Consider the following 16,342-nt stretch of genomic DNA (forward strand, 5'->3'; position numbering starts at 1 on the left):
ATGATGCTGTCGCCGGTTCACTGGTTGTCTTTCCTAGGACCACTTTTGGTAGTTACTAATCACTGCATACCGGGAAGGCCTGCCGTTGTGAAGATGCTCTCACCCAGTCGTCTAACCATCACAATTTGGCCCTTGTCAAAATCGCTCAGATCCTTACACTTGCCCATTCCTGATTTCCACACATTAACTTCAAAAACTGACTGTTCAATTGCTGCCAAGTACAGATGTGTCCTGGTCCAGCAGGAAGCTGGGTAAATAATCGGTGGGCCCCTTATGATTCAGAGATTCGCCCACTACCACAAAGGGGCAGAGCATAAATAGCTCCAAATGATTACAGAATTCAGTAGCAGAGATCAGCAGACGCCATCACTGTTTTTAGCCATTGCAAACTTAAAGGAGGTGGGGACGGAGCTTAAGTGCACTGCCCACCATCACTCATATCAGCTGGAGTCTAGCCGTCGGATCCTGAGGACTGGCGGCATTGGCAGCACTGACTGAAATTAATGGGACAGCACTGGAACACCCTCCAAATAGCCCAGACTTGGCGCCTTGTAATTTCTGGCCATTCCCAACCCTGAAAAAACATCTGCGCGGAAAGAAGTTCTCAACAGATAATGAAGTGAAAAATGCCACAGCTGCAACATTAAAAGTGATGTCACAAAACAGACTACTGCACGTCTTTGAATCGTTGAAATGCTGCAAAAATTTTTTATTGAATGTGAAGGACGCTACTTTGAAATGAAAAATATTCAGGTCCTGTGGAGTCATCTGAATTAGTCTCATTACTTTTCAATCTGCCCTTGTGTGTGTGTATATATATATATATATATATATATATATATAAATATATATATACAGTCAGGTCCATAAATATTGGGACATTGACAGAATTTTAAGATTTTGGCCTCTATTCACCACCACAATGGTTTTGAAATGAAACAAACAAGATGTGCTTTAACTGCAGACTTCCAGATTTAATTTGAGGGTAATTACGTCCAAATCGGGTGAATGGTGTAGGAATTACAACAGTTTCAATATGTGCCTCCCACTTTTTAAGGGACCAAAAGTAATGGGACTATCAACTCAAAAGCTATTTCATGGACAGGTGTGAGCTATTCCCTCATTATTTCATTATCAATTAAGCAGGTAAAAGGCCTGGAGTTGATTCTAGGTGTGACATTTGCATTTGGAATCAGTTGCTATCAACTCTCAATATGAGAGCCAAAGAGCTGTCACTATCAGTGAAGCAAGCCATCATTAGACTGAAAAATCAAAACAAACCCATCAGAGAGATAGCAAAAACATTAGGTGTGGCCAAATCAACTGTTTGGAACATTCTTAAAAAGAAAGAAAGCACCGGAGAGCTCAGCAACAACAAAAGACCCCGAAGACCACGGAAAACAACTGTGGTGGATGACAAAAGAATTATTTCCCTGGTGAAGAAAAACCCCTTCACAACAGTTGGCCAAATCAAGAACACTCTACAGGAGGTAGATGTATATGTGTCAAAGTCAACAATCAAGAGAAGACTTCACAAGAGTGAATATAGAGGGTTCACCACAAGATAAAACCATTGGTGAGCCACAAAAACAGGAAGACCAGATTAGAGTTTGCCAAACAACATCTAAAAAAGCCATTACAGTTCTGGAACAACATCCTATGGACAGATGAGACAAAGATCAACTTGTACCAGAGTGATGGGAAGAGAAGAGAAGGAAAGGAACTGCTCATGATCCAAAACATACCACCTCATCAGTGAAGCATGGTGGTGGTAGTATCATGGCGTGGGCATGTATGGCTGCCAATGGAACTGGTTCCCTTGTATTTATTGATGATGTGACTGCTGACAAAAGCAGCAGATTGAATTCTGAAGTGTTTCGGGCAATATTATATGCTCATATTCAGTCAAATACTTCAGAACTCATTGGACGGCGCTTCACAGTGCAGATGGACAATGACCCGAAGCATACTGCATAAGCAACCAAGGAGTTTTTTAAGGCTAAAAAGTGGAATGTTATGCAATGGCCAAGTCAATCCCCTGACCTGAATCCGATTGAGCATGCATTTCACTTGATGAAGACAAAACTGAAGGGAAAATGCCCCAAGAACAAGCAGGAACTGAAGACATTTGCAGTAGAGGCCTGGCAGAGCATCACCAGGGATGAAACCCAGCATCTGGTGATGTCTATGCGTTCCAGACTTCAGGCTGTAATTGCCTGCAAAGGATTTGCAACAAAGTATTAAAAAGTGAAAGTTAGGTTTACTATTGTTTAGTTTGTCCCATTACTTTTGGCCCCTTAAAAAGTGGGAGGCACATATAGAAACCGTTGTAATTCCTACACCGTTCACCCGATTTGGATGTAATTACCCTCAAATTAAATCTGAAAGTCTGCAGTTAAAGCACATCTTGTTTGTTTCATTTCAAAGCCATTGTGGTGGTGAATAGAGGCCAAAATATGACAATTCTGTCAATGTCCCAATATTTATGAACCTGACTGTATATATATATATATATATATATATACATACATATAAACATACACACATACAATATCTACATATACACAGTATATATATATATATATATATATATACTGTATATACACACAGTATGCAGCTATATATATATATACACACACACACACCCTCCAGTATTTGGCCACACCCAATTGTGGACCTCTGTTATTACATTGCCCTGTAGACCGTTCATACTCCATTCAGTCACTGACCTAGCCTCTGTATGCCATACGGCGTGAGATGCCTGGCGTGTCTGAGCCGCTCCAAGAGTTGTTGCGTACCGTCTTTTTAAAAAAAATGGCCTCTTATTCACATCACAGATGCAGTAAAACGCTACTCACAGTGTTCCAGAGATACTGGGCTGCGATACACAGGAATTAGTTTCAAACATATACAGAGTCTCAGATAAAGCACAATGGAACTTGGTGTGAGAAAAAGCCACAGCCGCTACAAATTCAGACTTCGCACACAGATGTAAAATGTTGTGTTGCTTCCAGTTATATTATTTATACGAATAAGATGCACATTTTGAGTGATAAAGAAACTTCATGCAGCCAAGAAATCTGGTAATGGGTGTCCCGAGAGGAGCTGCTTGGCGCGACTGAAACCACAGTGTATGAGGTCACATCTGTAGATACACTCCTTGACGGTGCCATTGTAAATAGATAATCAATTTTATTCACTTCACAAGTTAGTGGTTATAATTTTAAAGCTGATCAGTGTATAAGGGTAACCATTAAGCACTGTTATGTAATGAGGGTCTTAGTTTATGACAATGAGATTTTGGTTTAAATAAAACAAGAAAAGTTACATTTTGCAAAACAATTATCTGCAGTCTGATGTTTTGAGCAATTATTGTCAAAAGTTTACATTTTATTTATAGATATCAGAGACAATGTAATAAGAAAAAGGTAATTTTATGCCAACTCATATCTTTTCCCGCCTGCACAGAGGTAATTCAATACTAGCGTGTGACGGGGAATCTTTCTTCAGAGTCTCAGTAAATACCTCTTGTGTAATACAATATATCATTTTCATTCATCTGCAGTTTATAACCTTAGATTATATAGATTTCTAGGCTCTCTGAAAATTATCTGTAAGAATGAAAACTCAATAATCCTTACTTAGATCATTTTAATATATTTATATATATATATATATATATATATATATATATATAGAGAGAGAGAGAGAGAATTTAGAAACATGCAGCAACTCTGCTTAAGTGCAAAATATATTGGGAAGGTGTCATGTCATGGCGAGTGACTTCTTTGCTCTTAAGCTCATACTTGCCAATTCTCACAGAATGTCTGGGTAAGCCAGCTACCCACATCTGCCCACTACAGGGGCAAACGCAGGATTTCTAGAGGGGAGTTTCCAAATGTACGATTTTAGAGTACGTGTGCACAGCCCATGAAGAGTGAATAATTAGCACATTACAAGCTATAGTCTGCCTCATACAAAGTGCACAATACTGTATTATTATTATTATTATCGTTTATTTATATGGCGCCACAAGTGTTCCGCAGCGCCTTACAAAGTACATAAACAAATAATATGAGATATGGTAAGAACTTACCCTTGTTATCTCTATTTCTACGAAGTCCATAGGGTTCCACAGGATACCTTGGGGTATAGGTGTGACGTCAGTCGCAGGGCACCAAAGAGTTAAGCTTTCAGCCTCCCAGGATGCACTAGGTCCCCCTCCTATACCCCGCCCCCAGGCCAAGGCACCTCAGTTAGTTACCAAGCCATAGGCCGGAGGAGGAGAAGGAAGAGAGAGAACAAAGATCTGGACACATACAAGAATCACATTCTCACCAGAGGGAGACGGAAAACCGGTGACCAGAGCAAAGCCCATCTGCAGCACAGGTGCGACAGGGCGGGAGTCCTGTGGAACCCTATGGACTTCGTAGAAATAGAGATAACAAGGGTAAGTTCTTACCATATCTCATATTTTCTACTTCAGGGTCCATAGGGTATCCACAGGATACCTTGGGGATGTCCCAAAGCAGTATCCTTTAAGGGTGGGGACGCTCCTGTGCAGAAAGGAGAATCCGCCGCCCGAAGGAAGCATCCTGAGAGGCGAAGGTGTCAAACCTGTAATACCTCACGAAGGTATGGACAGAAGACCACGTAGCAGCCTTGCAGATCTGAACTGCCGAGGCACCACGTCAAGCTGCCCACGAAGGACCCACAGACCTAGTGGAATGAGCCTTCAGAGAAGGAGGGACCGGTAGGCCTTCATGAAGATAAGCTTCAGAAATAGCCATACGGATCCAGGCTGCCAAAGTTTGCTTTGAAGCAGGCCAACCCTTTTTACAGAAGCCATAGAGGACAACAAAGCGTCCGACTTCCTAAACAAAGAAGTGCGGTCCACATAAGTCCTTAAGGCCCGCACAACATCCAAAGAGGCCTCACCCACGGAAAGACCCGGTGAGTTAAAGGCCGGAACAACTATTTCCTTGTTAACCTGAAACTGGGAAACAACTTTGGGGAGAAACTCGGGCCGAGTGCGGAGCACTGCCCTGTTCCCATGAAAAAACCAAGAAAGGGGGTCTACAAGAAAGAGCCCCTAACTCAGAAACACGTCTGGCTGAAGCAACGGCCAGAAGGAAAACAGTCTTAGCTGTTAGCCATTTAATATCCACTGAGCCCAGTGGTTCAAACGGCGGTCCTTGGAGAGTCCTCAGGACCACAGCCAAATCCCAAGGCGCCACAGGTGGAACAAAGGGCGGCTGAATACGGAGAACACCTTGCATAAAGGTGCGCACATCCGGGATTGTAGCAATCCTACGGTGAAACCAGACAGATAGGGCCGAAACCTGTACCTCCAAAGAAGCAAGGCGAAGCCCATGATCTAGTCCCGCTTGCAGGAAGGCGAGAATCCGAGACAGACGAAACTCCCGCGGTGCATAACCTCTCGGTCGACACCACTGGAAGAACGTATGCCACACGCGATGGTATATCCTCGCGGAAGACGGTTTCCGAGCTCGTAACATGGTACACAGCATAGAGCTGGCAAACCCCCAGGACCTCAGCATGGCCGTCTCAACAGCCACGCCGCCAAAGACAGCCGAGTCAGGTCCGGGTGAAGACAAGGACCCTGAGACAGAAGGTCCGGTCGTAGCGGCAACCGCAGAGGACTGTCCACGGACAGACCCTGAAGGTCTGAGAACCAGTGCCGTCTGGGCCACGCGGGAGCTATCAACAGGAGCGTCCCTCCTTCCTGTTTGAATTTCCGGATTACCCGTGGAAGAAGGGAGACCGGAGGGAACAGGTATGCGAACCTGAACGTCCACCGGACGGACAGAGCATCCACCAGAGACGCCCCTTCGTCTCTTGTGCGAGACCCGTACACCGGCAACTTGTTGTTGTGCCGGGACGCCATGAGGTCGATTTCTGGAAGACCCCACCTGTCCACCAGTAGTTGAAAAACGTCCGGGTGCAGGGACCATTCCCCTGGATGAACGTCCTGGCGACTTAGAAAGTCCGCCTCCCAATTTAGCACTCCCGGGATGAAGACCGCTGATATGGCCGGAAGATTGCGCTCCGCCCAAACCAGGATCCGAGAGACCTCTACGAGAGCCGCCCGACTGCGAGTTCCTCCTTGCCTGTTTATGTAGGCCACGGTGGTAGCATTGTCCGACTGGACCTGCACCGGGTGACCCTGGAGAAACCGCTGTGCCTGCAGGAGAGCATTGAAGACCGCACGGAGTTCCAAGATATTTATTGGAAGCTCCGCTTCTGTCGGTGTCCACCTGCCCTGGAACAAGTGTGGACCCGAAACTGCTCCCCAGCCCCGAAGACTGGCGTCCGTTGTCAACAGGACCCAATTTGGAACCCAGAACGGACGTCCCTTGTTGAGGTGGGTCATCTTTAACCACCACGCAAGGGACAGGCGAACCTCCGGGGTGAGCACAATCGTCTGGAACTTCAGAGACTGAGGCAGCCCGTTCCACTTGGACAGGATCAGGTGCTGCAGAGGTCTAGAGTGAAACTGGGCGTATTCCACCATGTCGAACACCGACACCATGGAGCCCAGTAACCTCATCGCCGAGTGTAAGGACACCCGGCGGCTGTGCAGACAACTGCGCACCCTTGACTGTAAAGCAGAGATCTTGTCCTCCGTCACGAAGATCCTTTGCTGTCCCGAGTCCAATAAGGCTCCAAGATGCAGAATCCTCCGAGACGGGATTAGAGTGGACTTCTGCCAGTTAATTAGCCAGCCGTGCCGTTGCAGCAGTGCAATGGTCAGGTCCAAGTGGTGTAACAGGAGCTCTGGAGATCCTGCCACCAATAACAGGTCGTCCAAGTACGGCAACATGCGGACTCCTTGCAGCCGCAGAGAAGCCGCCATGACCGCCATAGCGTCCTGTATGTCCAATGACACCATGTAGTCCCCAGGTTCCAGCGCCAGAATGATGGACCGTAGGGTCTCCATCCGAAACTTCGGGACCCGCAAAGACTTGTTGAGTGCTTTGAGGTTGAGAATCGGACGATATGACCCATTGGGTTTCTGTACCAAAAATAGATTTGAATAGAAACCCTGGCCCCTCTGGGAGAATGGAACAGGCACTATAACTCCAGCCTGGAGCATAGTGTGCAATACCTTCCGCAGCTCCGTAGCCTTGTTCCGGTCTGATGGTAGACCCGTGGTGAAGAATCGAGCCGGGGGTCTGTGCCGGAAGGAGAGGGCGTACCCGTGAGAGACCACCTCCAGAACCCAAGTGTCTGTCGTAGTGAACGACCAACACCGGGAGAACTGCAGCAGGCGGCCTCCCACCCTGGGATCCCCCAAGGGGAGACCCGGACCGTCAGGCCGCAGGCTTGTCATCTGGCTTGGGGGCCGGACGTCTGGTACTCCATGCCTGTTTCCGGGGCTTGCCCGATTTCTTAGGGCCAGCCTGTCGAGGAAACGACTGTGGTTTGGGCCTGCCCTGGGCCCTAGATGACCGAAAGGACGATGGTCCAGAACCAGAAGGAGCAGCGGCCGACGGGAGACAAGCAGATTTGGCTGCCGCCAGCGTGGCCACAATCTTATCCAGATCCGGACCGAAGAGAACTTCTCCGGTAAACGGCAACGCTTCCAGACCTTTCTTGGATCTGCGTCCGCCTTCCAGGATCGCAGCCACAAGGTGCGACGAGCAGCTACCGCTGCTGAAGAAATTCTAGACACCAGAGTACTAATGTCTAGAGCCGCCTCGTTGATGTAGGTGGCCGAATCACGGAGATTGCCAATCAACTCCGCTTGTTCGGCCGGACAGTCGGATTCAAAAGAAGCCTCTAATGAATCCGCCCAGCGCTCCATCGCTCTGGCAACCCAGCAAATGGCCATAGCCGGCCGTGCTGCCCCCCCTGCAAGGGAATAAGCGGACTTCAGGCAGATTTCTACCTTGCGGTCCGTAGCATCCTTAAGGGAGGACATGGATGGCATCGGCAATGTGGCACTACGGACAAGACGGGTCACGTGAGAATCCACCTGTGGAGGGGATTCACACTTAGCAAAATAATTATCCGCGAACGGATAAGCCACCGCCAGGCGTCTCTGCGGCTGGTATCTTTTGCCAGGTTGTTTCCACGCCTCCTCTAAATGGTCCACCAACTGACCCGAAAGAGGAAAGACTGTGGCATCGCCCTTCACATCTTTGAAAAAGGCATACTTAGATTTAGCCGCTGGGGGAACTTCGTCCTCAATCACCAAGGCTGTGCGGACCGCCCGAATAAGTCCAGGAATATATACTTTGGACTTAGCATCAGCGTCCTTAGTATGGAAAGGTTCCTGATCGTAAGGATCCAGAATCTCCCCATCATCAGACGTCCCTTCGTCATCCTCATAAGGAGCGGACAGAGACGCCACCGGCCTTTTATGAGGCCGCATCACAGACTCCCCTTGCAATACATCCGACAAGTGCTGTAAAGAACTCGTCAGGGAGTTAACCCACGCTGGCTCCTGAGAACCCGGGAGCGGGGAAATAGGGAGACTGTGGGGTACCACCAATTGTCGTGGGAACCCCTGCATGGGTGACGACACCACAGACTGCTGGGACAAACCCATCGGAGTAAACGCGGGCTGCGGAGCTAACTGGCCCACTAAAGCTGTTAACGCCTGAGCGAAACAAGCCCAGGGCGGCTCCTGTACCGGTGCTGTAACCGTAATAGGCCGCGCCATGGACAACACTGCCGGCAAAGGCCCTCCGCGCTACCCTCCCCCTCCGCTAACGGTACTTTGCACGTGGTACACTGTAGCCGGAGGGGAAAATCACTTTCAGACATGATGGCACCACGTATGTGACCTCTCTCACCAATTAAGTATTAAATAGGCGAGAGACCACCCTGCAGCACCGCACCGCAAGGGCTTTAGCAGAAAGAACAGGGACAGTAATAAAGCTGACAGTTTAGTGAAGAATAGTTACAGGCAGCGCTAGCACAGTCACATACAATGCAGAGAAATAACAATTCCTGCACTAACAGCGCTGATCACTCAACTACACAGACACAGGGCCTGGTAGGACACAGCGCTGCATACACAGACCTGAGCCACAGCGGAGGAGAGGTATGCGGGGGGACCCAGACCACGATGCTTCCTTCCAGACTTCCAGCAGCGTTCACCATGCGTTGCAGAGAAGATGGCCGCCGAGGAGCAGAGAGAAGCTGGCCTGGGGGAGGAGCGCTGACACAGGACCAGTCAGCACAGTGCAGAGAGGGCTGTGTGCAGCGGGGGAGGCGCCGGCTGTGAGACAGGGAAGGCGCGCTCCCCTGGCATGCATTTAACCCCTGGGACGCCGCAGCGCTACCGCTCTGCTGCGGTCCGCTGTCCCAGGGGGTAGTGGAAGCGCAGGTTGGTCGCCTGGCTCCACGCTGCAGCCAGTCCCCAGGGAGCCCCCTGCCTGGGGACTTAGGACCATGTGATCAGCGGGGACCCACCGCGGGACCCCGCTGCTTACCTCTGTCCCCCTTGAATCCGGCCATGGTCCGGAGCATCTGGGGTCACCGCTAGCTGTGACCCCAGACGCCCACCAGCATCCCCGGATCAGTACCGGCGTTCTGGTACCGGCGGGGTGTAGGGAAGACAGCATGGACGTCAGGACTGACTGTCCATGCTGTTCATCCAGATGTGCAGCCACAGCTGCATGAAGAAAAAGCTTCAGGGGCTCTTCTAGCCCCCACTCCAACAGGTGCACCCGACTCCGGCCGGGCACCAAACTAAACTGAGGTGCCTTGGCCTGGGGGCGGGGTATAGGAGGGGGACCTAGTGCATCCTGGGAGGCTGAAAGCTTAACTCTTTGGTGCCCTGCGACTGACGTCACACCTATACCCCAAGGTATCCTGTGGATACCCTATGGACCCTGAAGTAGAAAATTTGACAATGGACTTACAGGAAAAAATAGGACAAGGACATGGATAATATACATTGATACATAAGTGACCATAACACCTAGATATGCAACAGAGCGCAAGCAACCAAGTGTTAGGTGCCATGGTGGGGGGTAAGAAGTAGGTGAAAGCAAAGTAAGGAGAAGCACAAGAGGGTAGAGGCCCTGCTCGTATGTAATACATCAGACCTATACAAGGTCACAGATCACAATAAGCTATTACATGTGGCAGTAGGAATAACCCGTCTGAGCTGAGTGGTTTTTTTTCGACTGTAGGCACCATTCCACAATATAAGTACCCTGCTATGAGGAGCATTGGAGAGACTGGGGGAGTTGCAAAAGAACCTAGCACTGACCCTAGACATAGATGTACACACTGGTCTCCTTATATACTGGATACAGTGTATAATACAGTATTTATTATAAACACCAAGTGATCAGGACAAGGTAAAGCACAAATACTCCCAGCTCATGTTAAGATGCCTGTCTCTTCTTGCTGGCAGCTGCTCTCAGGTGCCTCTGGTCCAGTGCACTGCCTGAGCGCTCAAATCCACACACACCACAGAATTTGTAGGAAAAACTGCTGCAACTAGGCATAAGCAGCAGAATGCCGGCTGTCGGGATGCCTCCTGTCACAATACTGACAGCAACATTCCGATGGATGGCATCCCGACAGGGGTCGGGTAAGTATACTTACCCTCCCCCTCTCTCCCCCTAACCCTCCCTTCTTGTAGCCTAACCCTCCCCATTAGTACCTAAATCTAAGTTTCCCCTCTTTGTGCCTAAACCTAACCCTCCCCCCTTAGTGCCTAACCCTAACCCCCCCCCAGGGGTGCCTAACCCTAACCTCCCCCCCAAAAAACCTTACGCTAACCCTGCTTACTTACCTAAACCTAACCCACCCCCCCGCGGCTAACAATAAGGGCACCCCGGTTTACCTTAGTTTAGGCACACGTCGGGATTAAGATAGGCATAGGTATTTCGACGCCTATGTTAACTGCCTTGTCAGGATTCCAGCGTCTGGATTGAGACCGTCGGTCTCATGACTACATCCCTAAGCAGCAGCTTCCTTCCATTCCTTAGACTGAATGTTGTGTCCATAGCGCTAGTAAAATTGTACTATAGACTAATAATATTGTGGTCATGATTTAGGCTGCTGGCCAGGGAAGGGGGTTTCCAGAGAACTGGAAGCCCCCCCCCTTGCATTTGCCTATGCATTACCCAGAAGTAATGGCTTAACAAGGCCATTTGTGTAATTTACACTCCCTCCCTTCCAGTGTAGCAAATGGAAACATTGTACAGCAAGGGGTGGATTGTGATTGTGAAGTCATGTGGTTCACAACACCAAGAACCCTCCACCATCTTCTCCTACATCTCCCTAGGGGCCCAGGAAAAAAGTTGGCAAGTGTGGTTTCCAGGCAAAATGTGTTTGGTACCTGCTGACAGGTGCTGCTCTGGTGGGATGGTTTTACACAGGTCTTTGTCACACACAAATTTTGGAAGTAAGTTTCTTAATTATGTGATTTGTATACTTTTGAGTTATTCCTGAAGCTGTATGTTTTCCTGTCCCTGCATTATTATCATCAACATTTTTCTATCTGACTGTGATATATCTTGGATTGATAATGCAGTAATTAAAAAAGTATCTCATATACAGTATTATCAATGTTATGCATTATGACATAATTAAGTAGGACAAGTCAGTGGTGGCTTATAGATTGGTTGTAGTCCTCTGTTGTATTTTTGTGGCACTCAACCTTCCTGTCAACCTCATATTGTGTGACTGGGGGCATCTAGTTAGAATATGCAGACAAATAGAGAAATCAGTTTCTTGTCTAATTCAAGAATATTAAACTAATTGCTCACTGGCTTGCACCTCCATGAAGGTGGCTTGGCTAGGTATAGAAAGCAACATTATTGGGCTCTGTGACAGGTGGCTGATCGTATCACTTGTCCGGCTCTACCTGTACATATTACCCCTTCGATCATATAGAAGGAAAAAGATTTTATGGATATGATCTGCATCTCCTGAGCATGTGTAAGCTATCCATACAATTACTGTACCATCTATTTTTCAGGTATCAAGGCTTTCATTCAAGATCCTATGTCCCAAGCGGCACCCCCTTCTCTCTCATGCCCTATGGCTTCATTTCCCCGCTCCCTCTCTGACCATGAATACATTGGCCTTTCAGTCACATTTGGATTATCCCTAACTCTTACCAAGCATCTACTGTAGATGTCAAGTGTCGGAAGCATTGCTGTCCATTGAGTATTTGCTGTCCTATCCAGTCTTATTAATATATATATATATATATATATATATATATATATTCAAACTCAGCAAAAATAAACTGTTTTGCTGCAAAGCTTTTGGCTGCCAGGTATACAATGTATTGCTCAAATAAATCACTTAGTTTCAGTTGTTGATCCCTGTGATTGGGGAAACCCATGGACACTACAGATAAATCAGATTTGTTTATTGGCCACTGTGCTCTACAAAACAAATACAGAACCGTGTAACCTACAGAGTGCTTTCTTGCTGCCCTATCATTACCTCTCCCCCTGTCCCAGCACATCCCTAGTTTTTTTTTTTAAACATACAAACACCTTCTACATCTTTTGACCTCACTCGCTACCTTGTCCCTCCATTTCTGTCTCCCTCCATTTGTGTTTCCCCTCTGTTAAGAGACGGCAGGATGGTCTGCGCATTTCACACTGAGAGCTACTGCTTCACCCTTTCACTGCCACAAGATCCAACAATACAGTGAGAACTCTGGCAATTGTCCTTTCTCAATGGATCATAGCAGCTGTTACTATCTTCTTTACTCATGATTCCCTCCCCATCTCTTCCTCCCAGTGAAATGATGTCTTAAATATGATACTTACAGTGTTCTGTATTCAAGCTGTGCCAGCTCTGTCTCTGTCCCCCTCTCTCTTTGTCCCTCTCTTGCTGGCTGCAGAATATGTTGTGCTGTGCTCTCCTCCGCCTGAGCCGCTCTTACAAACACAGAGGTCCCCCCTGTTTTAAAAGGAGGGGCTGTAAAGGACAGGCTAGATAAGGTGGGAGCATAAAATGATCACAAAAACATGTCACAAGTACCTCCAAGAAACATTTTGGTGACTTATCAAACACATTCCTACAAAAAAATTGGCTAAACAGCTCACATCATACAGTTGCTCCTGCAAATTGGATCATGGGGGAAGGCTGTCTTATTTTTGAGATGGAAACAACAGTGATTATTTGTAGGTGGTGCAGTACAGGAGTGAGAGGCTGAGCAGTGAGGTGTGTATGAGGGAAGGAATTTACGCTACTTCACACAATGTGGGTTTGTTGTGGCAATCAGAGGCGACTCCTGCTACTAGGGAATCTTCTTAGGTTTTTATTGGGCAAAGACTCATACACTTCTACACAGTTAAATAAACATCCACCTATTTTATACATAAGTATTAACACAGTATTGCGTAGTGAGACACAGCATTACAACAACGTACCTCATAAAATACTATAACAATCTAATAGAAATAACAGGTAACTAAGAGTACAGATTAAAAAATATCTAAGGCCCTGCTAATTAAACACAAAGTGTAAACATATGAAACAGCCAGGTATACTAATAATTTAATAAATATACAAGTAGGCACATGCACTAGTACACAGCTAAACCATGTACATAAATTGTTTACTGCTGTACTGATAAATGTATAAGAAAACAAACACACATGTATACTATAAACAGACACTCAGGTACACAGATTTCCTAGACATACAAATACACATAGGCATGCTTTCACATATTCATACAGCTTTAATATACACACTTAACCCACAGATCCGGAGATACCTACCTTCTCAGTGTTCTCTGCAGATCTCCAGCTTCATGTCACAGCTCCGGGATCCCACATACAGAGGATGAAGAGCAGAAAGGGGATGGTCAGAGCAGTGGAAATAACCAGTGGTAGGTAATGGGGAAGATAAGTAAGGGGGCAGCAAGGAGGCAGGTGAAGAGCAAGTGGGATTTATTTTGCACAAACAGGGATTGAGGGGGCAGTGGAGGTAATAGGAGATGGGGGAGTGAGGGAGGGTGAACAGTCACAATACATCCCAGTGGAAAAGCCTCAGGAAGATGCTACTACTAACCCATTCAGCACTGGTCTCTGTACAGGTTATTTCCCTATCACACTCCCTGCATGGATGTGCTGCAGAGCATTTCACAGAAAGCCACATTTAGGGGCACACACATATAATTCATCCAATCTGCTCAATAATGAAATCCTTAACCCCATGTGTCTGTACATCTCACTAAGCATTACAGTGTGTATAACTAACTTATTCCCAGGAACCTATTATCTGATGGATCACCGCAGGCTGTCCTTGTCATAGCACTTTCTGATTGCTGATACAGTGCAGTACATCTCACATATATTGTGACAATCCCCAGTGTTATGTAGTACCCCAGTGCACTACAGAACAACACAGAAACATATCATGAGATGTTACAAAAGCCTTCAGTAATCAAACACGCAGGTGCCAGGGTCTATTTATGAATTGTTGATATACTGGGGGAGAAGTCAGCACCTCTCCCAATGTCAGCACCTCTCCCAATTTAATAGTAGATTAGCAGAAGATAAATTGTTGATGTCTCTTGTGGTGCCTCATTTTCTGCCACTCGCCACCTTTCCCATAGACGATACAATATGATAGTTAGCGCCAGCCCTCTGCCACCATTGGTAAATAGTCCCCATTTAAGGCTTAACATTGATAATACTACTAAGTATTCAGTAAAAATAAAATACAGTAGTGCTATTAAGCATGAACATTTCCGAAGTGTATTATCCTGGAAACTCTGAATGAACTGAAAGCACTCTACAGATAAACAACTAATTTTGCAGATGTCATTTCATGTTTAAGGACAAAATTTCATTTTTAAAATTTGAAGCACAAAGGTAAAATACATTATTTAACATTAACCTGGTTTTCCAGTGTAACTGATTATAGACAGCTAGATCTATTTTTTAGGACAGTGGGACCTATTTATCAATAGACAACAAAGTTCCCATGGCTTATCCTTATATATTAATAGGGGATATCACTGGTTATAAGATTATGGGGTCTATGTATTAATAATCGTGGTACTACTGCGATTATTAATATTAACAGACCAACTCCAGGCATTTAGGAGAAGTCTTTCACAGGGCGGAATTCAATTGATTCCAGCCCCTATCGCGCCCGACGGAGCTATTCAATTGTTGCTCCTGTCGGGGCGCGGTCAGCTGCCAGCGCTACATTTCAGCTCGCAGCCCCAGGGGGATGAGAGCTGAAATGTGCGAAAAGCGACCTGTTTGGGCGCCCAAACATCACTTCTCGGTCGCACCCAGCACTTTTGTCGGGTTTAGCTGCTTTACGCGGCTAAACCTGACCTCTATGGCCGCGATCAGCGCGAAAAACGGCATCAATTGAATAGCGGCCTGCGATCTCCTGTCTCTTTAGACGGGAGATCCGGACCGCGTAATCAATTGAATTCCGCCCACAGTGTCAACTTCTGGGGCTGGCCAGGGGCTGTGGGGGAGAGATCAAAAGATCACTCTCCTTCTCCTGGAGCATGGTGTAAACTACAGGTGCTATACCCCCGAAAAGCTTTGCTTTTTGGAGTTTAGTACATAGGGGTCAGATCGTAGGCCCCATTGATAATAATGGGGCCTACGATCTGCAGTGCTAATTAGCAGTTTACCGGAGATTTTTGTACATAGGATCGATACATAAAATTATGCAGAAACTGCAGTTTCTGTATAATTTTATGTAAAAATCAGCTTGATACATATGCCCCTTGATTTTACATGTGGAAGCCTATTTAAAAGGCCCAACTTTGCAAGCCAGGTCACACATATGCCCTGCAAATGGTACGGTGAACTGGAAACTTAGCCCATACTGCTGAGGGCCAGTATTGCCAAAGACGCTGAGTATCTATAAATTATTTTTTATCGTCAGCAATCAAAATAAAAAAATCATATTTATCAATGCATATTGATAAATATTACCCAGTTCTAATGGATTATGATGCAACTCTAAAACCTTAGTGTGTAGTCATTAGAGTTACAATGATATCACTGACCCTGCTTCTGTGTATAGGTCTACCAATCCATACACTATTTCTGCACAGCAGGTCTGCCAAACTGTCACTCAAACACTGCGCAGTTATAGAAACACCCCCTCCTATAATGATAACCAGCTGCAGAGGAGTAAAAAAGAGCCTTGTGGACATATTTAGTTTAGCATAAACCAGAGGTTCCCAAATGCGATCCTCAAGGCACTCCAACAGTCCAGGTTTTAGAGATATCTCTTGTTGAGTACAGGTGGTTAAATCAAATTGGCTGAGGCACTAATTAAGTCACCTGTGGTCAAGCATGGATATCCTTAAAATCAGAACTGTTATGGTGCATACACACGATCA

The 16,342-nt window shown here is 46.6% G+C and overlaps 1 protein-coding gene across 3 annotated transcripts in view; it reads right to left on the reverse strand.

The window, feature by feature from the left end:
* Window positions 1-12,924, reverse strand: part of BLACAT1 (BLACAT1 overlapping LEMD1 locus) — a 66,840-nt gene extending 53,916 nt beyond the window's left edge. The window contains exon 1 of one of the 3 annotated variants that reach the window (XR_015879388.1): window positions 12,780-12,846. The gene's annotated coding sequence lies outside the window, so the exon portion shown is untranslated. Of the gene's footprint in view, window positions 1-12,779 lie in introns of all 3 variants that reach the window. The other 2 variants (XR_015879387.1, XM_088479661.1) reach the window with 2 other exon arrangements.
* Between the last annotated feature and the right edge of the window lie 3,418 nt (window positions 12,925-16,342).

This window comes from Taudactylus pleione, unplaced genomic scaffold (genome assembly GCF_031769625.1).
Source record: "Taudactylus pleione unplaced genomic scaffold, aTauple2 ptg000242l, whole genome shotgun sequence".
NCBI lineage: Eukaryota > Metazoa > Chordata > Amphibia > Anura > Myobatrachidae > Taudactylus > Taudactylus pleione.